The sequence below is a fragment of the Branchiostoma floridae genome, chromosome 16 (genome assembly GCF_000003815.2).
Source record: "Branchiostoma floridae strain S238N-H82 chromosome 16, Bfl_VNyyK, whole genome shotgun sequence".
In the NCBI taxonomy this organism is placed as follows: Eukaryota; Metazoa; Chordata; class Leptocardii; order Amphioxiformes; family Branchiostomatidae; genus Branchiostoma; species Branchiostoma floridae.
This window is the reverse complement of record NC_049994.1, coordinates 7,148,185-7,157,975: the sequence shown is the minus strand read 5'-3', so window position 1 is coordinate 7,157,975 and position 9,791 is coordinate 7,148,185. Positions and strand designations below refer to the sequence as shown.

Genomic DNA, 9,791 nt, shown 5'->3' with positions numbered 1-9,791 from the left:
ATTAACCGTCGGAAATGTCTATTCTCGTTAGTACTGTCATGTCACATCCGGGAAAGCTTCCGTACCTTGTGTCGACCGCATTAAGCATTTCTTCAATAGGATAAATTGGAAAGCGTGGAAAACAATCAATGATAAATATATACGTCAAAACTGACCAAGATGATCGGGATCGATAAATCTCGTCCAAGTGGACAGGTGGTCACTATAGATAGGGTTCTTAATCTTAATTTAATGTTTGTGTCAATTGGAAAAAGTATTTAAGGGGTCACCAAAAAGGGGTCACATAGGCCAGCAGGCGGTCCTTATGTAGAGGTGACCATTGTACAGATTTGATTGTATATCAATCATCAGGTGGTCCTTACATACAAGTCGCAATCTGTAAAGGTTTGACTGTATATCAATGGTCAGGTGGTCCTTATGTAGAGGTGGTCGCTTGTACAGATTTGACTGTATATCAATGGTCAGGTGGTCCGGGGAATAATAAAACAACAAAAAAAGAAGGAAAAATGAACAAGAGTTTTTCTAGTGTTTTCATTTTTTTTTATCCACATTTCCAAGAACATACAAGAGAAGAAGAAAAGAAAAAGGGATGTGTCAAGCTACCCACAACAGGTTACGAGTACTTCTCCGCCTAGCTCCCACCAACCCACTCCTGCCAACTTGCCACATCCTCATTCACAGTACGCCCTAGCTGGATCTATGTCTCTTGAAAAGAAAACACGATACGTTCCCACAGATACTAGAAAAAAAAGACAGGAATTTGGTTTATAGAATGATTGATACACCAGCTTACACATAGCTGGCAGCGACGTCTATCCGAAGGACGACTGGGGTGTGTTGATACGTCTTATCTATAGCCTGCACTCGACAAAACGCTGGTAAAGGCTTCTTGAAGAAACGAGATTCGACTGTTCTTCAAAGGGTGACTTAGACTTGAGTTGTGCTGAGAGCAAACGTGAGAAATCGTAATTGCTTCGTGAGAAATCGCACTTGCCTACAACAGGGTTATGTATATAAACCATTATTATGCTGTATTATCGAGTCTTATTCAATTATCGCGGAAAGCTAAGGAATATCTGGGCCCCAAGACTTATTCTATGGGTAACTATATAGATACTACCGGAATGCCTGCCAATAAACACTGTAGGCGACCGTTTCGTTATTTGCCGTAGATGTGAATGACAATAGAAAGCGTAGTTGCCAAGTATGGATTTTTCTGAGAATATTAATAAAACGTATGCGTATCAATCGTATCACCATGCCCATATCTATCTATATAGGACAGTTGATAAACAACCCTGCCCAAAAAACGAGACAATGCTATATATTCTTGGTGCACTATACTGTTATCAACATACTATTCTAGCATTAGAATGCAAAGCTATTAGTGATTACTGATAGTCATATATTAGCTTAGTTGGTTAAATATGCCAAATGTGATACTGTAAATGCATTTAAATTAGCGGGGATTCAATTTCGCGGTAGTGGGAAAATGGAGTGTTCGCGGTAGTTTTAAAATTCGCGGTAGCGCCCTAGACCGCAGTCTCATACTATAATGGAAAAATGTTCGCGGTGGTTTTAAGTTCGTGGTGAAGTGGTCACCGCTTAAACCGCGAACATTAAACCACCGCGAACATTTCTGAATTTACAGTAGTTCAACTGCCGTGTATGTACAAGTTGCCATATATTGTACCTGTTGCAACGGTCGCGCAGTAAAGCACTAATGCATTTCCTACCAATGCTCGGCGTGCATGTACTTACAACTATTTAGCTGGACACTAGAATATCTACAGGATACTTTTCCAACCACGCCATTGATTATACAGTACATAGAGGAAAAAGCTTTATTGAGGCAAGCAGAAGTAAGTGGCTTTTGTATAGTCAACTGAAGCTAGAAAAAATCTTACTTCCGTAATTATATCCGTAACATCATGTCACCATCTGGTAGGGATAATCAAATTGTAGGTTTCAGCATCTTTCCTGGTATAAAATATTCATCTATTTGCGCTGGTAGAGTTGTCAATGAATATATACATTTAAATGTATCCCTTCAGCAATGAAAGAAATGTGAATAACCTATTACGTGAGGCATCATATGAAAATCATTCCATGACAAAGGAATTTATTTCCAATTTGTTTTGGACAGAAGAGACAAAACCTATGGTCAGGGGCTATATAGCCTACCGTACCTCATACATGCAGGTATGCAGTGTTTGCAACAAAACGCCTGCGAATCACACATACCGTGGATTTCTCAATCCCAACAAAATCCACTCCTCTAGAGGCGCAGCAGTATGCGCCTCCACCAGGCCTTCCTATCACGGGGGTACGGGGGTCGTAGAATTCGACAAAAAACGGGAAGTTGGCCAGGGGAGTCAGTCTACGCGAAGGTTAACGTTCCAATTGAGCGGCCACCGCCCAATCCCTCTGGTAGCAAAACTCCACTGGCAAATTGTTCTCCCTATAATTGTCAGCGTATTCAGTCTGGTAGAGACTACTGCAGTATAGTGATCGGAATATGGAACGTAGTTTACCTATACTGGGTATATATACTGGTTAATTGCACTCAATAGAAAACAAAGAACGGACATAAGGTTTATTTGTTATATCTCTTTGTAGTTCCTAGTCGACTACCCGAAAGCACTGTACGTTTGGTTGCCTTAATAAAGATTATGTATGTATTGTGTAGTTATGGGCATATGCGTGGTGTAACAAAGTTATCCTGTAGTTATTCTAGTATCAAACAACCGGGGCATGATGCGTATCCCTTGCCTTCCTCGCAGACTTCTAACAGTACTGGCTTTTTTTCTTGGGGCAGCGCTGATTCGTGATTTTAACACAGGCTATGGTTCTCTAATGCAGCGCGGAAATTCCCCCAAACGTTTTTCCGCAGCCCTTATTCAATTATCGCGGAAAACTATGGAATATCTGGGCTCCAAGACTTATTCTAAGGGTAACTATATAGATACTACCTGAATGCCTGCCAATAAATGATACATATATATTGTGTGCCACTTGCAAAATGGGTGCTTTGTGTATACTGCGACCCCTGGTAGACGTATGTCTTCATAATACATATATATTGTGTGCCACTTGCAAAATGGGTGCTATGTGTATACTGCGACCCCTGGTAGACTACGACTGTATGGCAAAAGGCACGCAAATACCACGTTCCTTGGATATACAGTGGCATGTAAAATGATGAAAGCACACAGACTAATACAGAAAGTTAATGTTTTATTCGTACAAAAATGACGAAAAAATATTTTGTATCTGTAGACAAAGCAATGTTACGATATTGATAGTAATATAGTAATACATTGTCCCTATAACAAAGTGCATGGAACCTTTATATTACAGTGCATCAATGCATACACTAGCATAAAATTTGCAGAAGTAAATGCAAAACTAAGGCTAATTATGTTACCTAAACCATGGGGAACAAATATCATTGTCAGTGTTAGCCATAGGCATGTTGTCGACAAGCCAGAAGTTACATGTGACTCATTTAATACACTTTTGCAGGACTGGCGATCGTCGGGATTTGTTAAGAAAAGTGGTACACGATGGGGATAGCACCAGACCGCTAGATAATAACCTTGATCATGAAAACTTGATCACTAAAGATGCACAAAGGGTCAAAACAACACGTACCAATAAAACAGTGCGTGACCCCACGCCCTAACACCCCCCCCCCCCCGGCCGGCTGTCAGAAAAGGCCAGCAATCAGCGACCCAGTACAAAAAGAAATGGCCAGCAAAAGTGCCAAAAAAAAGGCCATAGAGAGCCTGCTATGGAGGCTAAACCTGAAGAGTTCGCATTGTCAAAGTTTGACAAATGTGTCATTAACTAGTCATACCTTTGCTTTGTTAGGGTATGGCTATGGCACATGTGGACTTCCGGGCACCTTTGACTAACTCATGACGTCATACATCCCTAAGATCACTGTCCCTAACGTCAAATTACCGATGAAGGCCGATGGCTACGACCGAAAGTTCAGTAAACTAGCTGTATAACGTCACTGTAAGTACTTGCAGTTGTACCATCTTGCTGGACGTCGAATCCTCACTCTAACAACACGCATATCACATGCAAGGCATACTCGTAAGGTGGGATCACAGTTACTTCTAACAAATCACACTTTTGTTTCGGCTGTCAGGTCGGCCGCCTCGTCGTCCTTCGGTGCTTCCGATTTGCTCGCCTGTGCTGTTTTCCTGTCCGAAGAAAAGGTAAACATACATTCTCAATTCAGGATATCATCAGCATTTGTTACCAACAGGTAATCTCAAATTTTATGCTCGGTTGTGGTAACGTTCTTTACCACCGTAGGAAGGCATACTGTAGGCTATTCTTACCTAGTGAAGTCCTCTGACTCTTTCAGACTCTGTGGCAGCTTGGTCCCCAGGGTTTCCGGAAGCAGGAGCACCAGACCGGCGGCAACCAGCGCCAGGGTTCCGGAAGTGATGTAAGGGAGGGGGGACCAGACGTCATGCAGGAGGAAGACAAACGGGGCCACGATGGCACCGATACGGGCACACATGGAGGACGCACCCACACCAACATTCCTGCCAAAATATAGCTAAAAGTCAACGTTAAGGTGGACTCTCACTACACTTGGGGCACCGGTGCATCGGTGCCCCAAGTGCAGTGAGATACCACCTTCCTGTTCTTCAAATGACTATAGCAAGAAGAAGTAAATATTAGTATGTAATCTTACACGCATTACGCATTTGTCAAATGTTGCTTTCAATCCTGACGAAGAACGAGGAACGGAAGTCACGTGTTCGTAAGCCCATGTGACCGTACTTGTTTGTATGGGCCATCCATTCAGAAGAAGGCGGTGGCTACTACTGTTGACTGTGGCTACTTCGCGATTTCATTATCAAATGATGAGAGTAATACACTGTGCGGTAAATATGCCAATCTCATTTTAATCCCGGCAAATGAAAACCACGGGGTGCTGCTTACATCATCAAATATGGCGTCATATTGCGTCCATCCCAGTCAGGACACAGCATGACACCATATTTGATGACGTAATATGACGTAGGTTGTAGAATGTGAAAACAAGTCCATCTTTATTACCTGACTACTGTGGGGAAGATCTCTGTAGCGAACACGTAGATGGTCCCGAAACAACCAGCTGCTCCGAACTTCCCTATCACTGCAAGCACGGTGATCGCCTTGGAGTAGGCTATTGTGTGTTAAAAAGTAAAAGAAAATTCATTTATAAATAGTTTAGGATAATAAGGGTGCCAAAGAAATATGAGTTATGGCAAAGAAAGTTTAAGACAGACCGTACACCGAGGCTTGCATATCCACTTTTAATGTTGCTTCTACATGTACATAATTCGGCCGTCGTGCAATCCGACCCGCGGTCGGGCTGGTACCTCGGGTGATACGGAATACACCGTGTTGTATTTTATTTATGTCATACCCACCTGAGAAAACCACTGTTTTGATGCGAAATGCGCCAGAAGTTGAACAAATTTGTTGCCCTCGAGAAAAAAGCGTTGCAACAGTAATGTTCCAACGTCCGAATCAGGTATTCGAACTTTCGATGGCGCCGTACTCGTCCCACTCGAAACAGTTCGATTTATTCGAATGGAGCCCGTGTGATAAGCCCGGGCCGTACGGAAAGTTATCACCCGGTCCGGAACACCCGTATCGAACGTTTTCGCGTCACAGGCCTAGGTATGACATAAATCTGTATACGTTGTGTATGTCTTGAATACTTTAACACCGATTTCCAGTTTCAAAAGGTAAAAAGGAAAACTTAAAGTGCCAAGACCAAAACCTGTGAATTCTGTGTACTGTGGCTTTATAAACGAAATGATAAACAAATTAAAAGCGAGTAATTCCTTACCAACCGGGATGAACATGATGCAAAACGTCGACAAGCCAGCAACCAACAGGAATGCCAGAAGGGACCACCGCCGTCCGATCCTATTGAGAAAAAGACATTCAGGTACGTAGCATACGTCAGGATATTTCACAAGATTTCGAATCGTATGGAACTTTCTTCAAAGTCCGTACACAAAAAGTACAAGACATGAAAAATTGATTGACCGGTAGCTATTATGACAGTTATCACTTTGTAGTATTGATAAATGCTGCTCTAAATCTGACTGGAAAAACAACAAATAAAACCCGGTACCCCGACCTTACAATCTAAAAGTAGGAGTATTAGACACTTAACCATCTGCATTACACACTCATATATCAGATTGGCTGAAGAAATTCTTCTAGACTGACCTATCCATACAGATCTTTGCAAGGATGTAGGCTGGGATTTCCACAGCGCAGGAGACGAAGAAGTTCAGGTAGGGGTTTCCGGCCAGGTTAGTTGCATTCAACGCCAGGCCATAGAAAACGAACCCAGCGACGAACCTAGAGAAAACCATCAGCAAATGATACGAAATACATCATCATAGTGAGACCGCGTGGCGCAGCGGCAGCAAGTATGAAATACGACCCACGGTTATTTCAACATTCTACTTGTCGTAATGTTGCCATCGTCGCCTTTTTTCACATTGACGTAATATTCAAGTTCCTCACCTTACGCACATCTTCAATATGTATCTAATATACTAGTAACTGTAGGCTTATTCAATTTATTACAGTTTTTTTTTCAAATATAATAGGCACTGATTGCAAAATTACTGTACAGTACCTCGCTCAATAATAACACGTGTGGTAAATAAATAATCGGTAGCACACATGTAGTCACAACGGTAGGCGGCGTGTCAGCAATTTTACAGACTACGGGTCGAGCTCTTAATCTACTTTAAAGTTACCGTGGATCCCATGTAATCTTACGTCCATGAGGTAACATTTGAATGTTCGTAACAAATAAACCGTACCAAGCATAAAACATGATGAGGGATTTCCTTCGCACGTTTCTAGTCCTCACCAGGTCAATCAGGTTATGGCGCGACTTGGGTTCTCCGTCTGTCTGTGATAGTCAGAGACGTAGGTTAAGGTGGGACATGTATCTCACTGCACTTGGGGTACCTGTGCGCCACTGTGGGGTTCGAAATATTACTCAACGAATTTCAGAGATGAAGAACGATTTTGTTTATGTATTTTGTTGTCTTCTAAGTCATACTTTTACGTATTACGCAATATTTGAAATATAAAAAAAATCGGCGTAAATAACACAACAGTGCCGCAGTGAACAAACCCCGCAGTGCCGCACCGGTCCCCCAGAGCATGAGATACCACCTTTAGGTAGCTCTGTTATACTTACACGGAATATAGACATTAGGTCGGGTTCGAAAGGTCACGTGACCGAAGCAATTGGGCTAAAAATCTCTTATATTGAATTTATCAAAAGCAATAAGCTTTACAATTTGTGGCATGAACTGTTAGATATTAGATGATATTACATTCCTGCTTCTAGTACAAAATCATTAGCATAAAGGCGGGTATTGTCTAGTTATAGCCAGTTTCGAAACTCCAATGCTACGTAATAAAAAAAGCTTATAAAAATATTTACGTACTTTGCCGCCATCTGTTTTCCCCTCCTCTTCAAACAGCCCCTCCGGGATGTCTTTCTTGTTGGCGTCAGCAACTTTTCGGAAAATCTCCACCGCCTTGTCCTTCTGGTTGTTGGCTAGGAGCCAGCGGGGAGATTCGTTAATAACCCTGTAAACAGGAACAGACAGGATAGTGGTAACATGTAAGGATAACCTCCAGTTCCTAAACAAAATCCTGGTGTGTATGACTGGTGGTCGTGTGTGTGTGTGTCCAGGAGTTTGTGTTTCTGTGGAGATTTTTAGACTACTTCTTGCCTACCCCAAGAGCTATTTACTACGTACAGAAAAATCAACACTAAACAGTAAATGGTGTCCAGAATAAGAGGTATGGGTACTGAAAGTTCCACTGCAGTCCCAACTTTGGGGCCAACTTTGGGGTACCAACGCCTCCCCTCTGACAAAATATCATCACAATTAAATTGTATGTCAGACCATTTCCACACAGAGGCAGACACAAAACAACCGAAAACACCTGCTTTATAGAGGTAACTAAAAGAAAAAGCTTACGCACCACCAGTAGACCATAATGAAGAGGACGTTAGGCAGTGAAATGGCCAGCTGAAGCCACTCCCAGTACCGGATGAGATAGGCGACCAGGGACAGAATCATCCCTCCCACCCCGAAAAATATCACCAGGAACATGGAGATCAGCGTGCGGTGGTCGGGCGAAACAAGCTCTGATGCTGGAAAAGAAAGAGACAACATATATCAACTATGAATTAAGACGAACGAGTTTGAGATCCCTTCATATATAAAAAAATAAAAAATAAAAAATAAAAAAACTACAAAATTTATGTTAGTTTTATCCTTGAGCAGTAAAGTGTTGATTTGGTATGTGTACAAAATGTATGAGAGTGTGACACGTACGTTTTCGTTTTTCGTTCTGCAGTTTTTGTATGTATTGCACGAGGGCGCTAACCATTGCATGATTTGCTTCGAATTCTTACTTCAACGTATTCAACGAAGCGTGCAACGTTATGGCTAATGGACACATTTGTTGCATTACGTGTCTGTGACAGCAATCTGATGAATTTTTCAGGACAGCTGTAGCTGTGACGTATAAAATCTAGCTGTCTTGTGATGAAAAATCGTACAGCGAATATGCATAATTTACCTAACACAAAGGCCGTCAGGAAAACTCCGGAGTTCGTTGCTCCAATGATCATGCGGAGGAATACAAAGAGCCAGTAGTTGTGTGCGAAGGCCGTCGACACACCAAACACCAGCATGATGAAGAGGGAAAGAAAGTAGATCTTTTTCCTTCCAAATCTGTAAAAAAAAGATTCGCAAGAATTATTATAAAGAACATGGCCAAATATGGCCCGCATACGTGTACGCCATCCATATGTGCGACAAGAAAATTGATGGAAATTTGATAAAACAGAATGAGATAAATATTGTGTGGTGAAAACATGCAATCATAAACACGAAACAAACCTGTCAGAAAGGTCGCCAAAAATGACGGCTCCCAACAAAACGCCCACCATAAAAATGGACTGTGCCAAACTGCCCATCCATTTCCGACCACAAACGAGATCGTGCTAAAACGTGAAAAAAGAAAGAAAGTGATATTAGCTGCATACTAATCTAATTTACAGTTTAAAAAGAAAAGAAAGATCCCGATTGGAGTCTCTGTCGACTTGGAATGTGTTATGGTGGACATCCATTTATTTTTCTGAAGTTGAAGTCAATACTTCGTGCGTAGGGGACAATCCGACATGATACAAAGTTATAAAGTACTTCTGACTTTCTTTCATAGGAATATTTTTTTAATTTACAAACTCCAATACATGTAGGTATACATTTATATGCAATCAGGATCTCTTTCGTATGATTGCCTACCCTCACACATATACTTTCATTATCTCTCTCTATATCTATTTACATCCTCATTTGACTCTCTAGCGACCCTAGCTGGTATAGCTCAAAGCCATACTGGACTAGCTAGGCCCGGCCAAATCTCCCCGCATGACAAAACCCCGGTCCTCGGGAAAACCTGCCTTGGCTGACTACAAGTCTGGTTTCCAGGGTAACAGATAGACTAAGGACCCACAAGTTCATGGCCGTCTGGGGTGAGCACGGTACTGTAATCAGCCGCGCAGCTGTTTCTTGTTGGAGTTCGCCTGAGGTTGATCAAGAAATGTCAGACATCCTGCGACATTTCGTGGTGGACTTGTACGCGCGAAAATATGCAAATTGCGGGTTGTGGACTTGTACGCGCGAAAATATGCAAATTGCGGGTTGTGGACTTGT

General features: G+C 42.1%; 1 protein-coding gene and 1 long non-coding RNA gene across 3 annotated transcripts in view; both read right to left on the bottom strand.

The window, feature by feature from the left end:
• Positions 1–9,791, bottom strand: part of LOC118403634 (leucine-rich repeat protein SHOC-2-like) — a 60,980-nt gene that overhangs the window by 18,977 nt on the left and 32,212 nt on the right. The gene's annotated exons all lie outside the window — the stretch shown is intronic.
• On the bottom strand, positions 4,547–6,318 carry LOC118403641. The gene is made up of 4 exons (XR_004829667.1): positions 6,256–6,318; positions 5,871–5,946; positions 5,086–5,194; positions 4,547–4,565 (listed from the first exon to the last, which is right to left on the bottom strand). It is a non-coding gene; the product is annotated as an uncharacterized LOC118403641 (long non-coding RNA).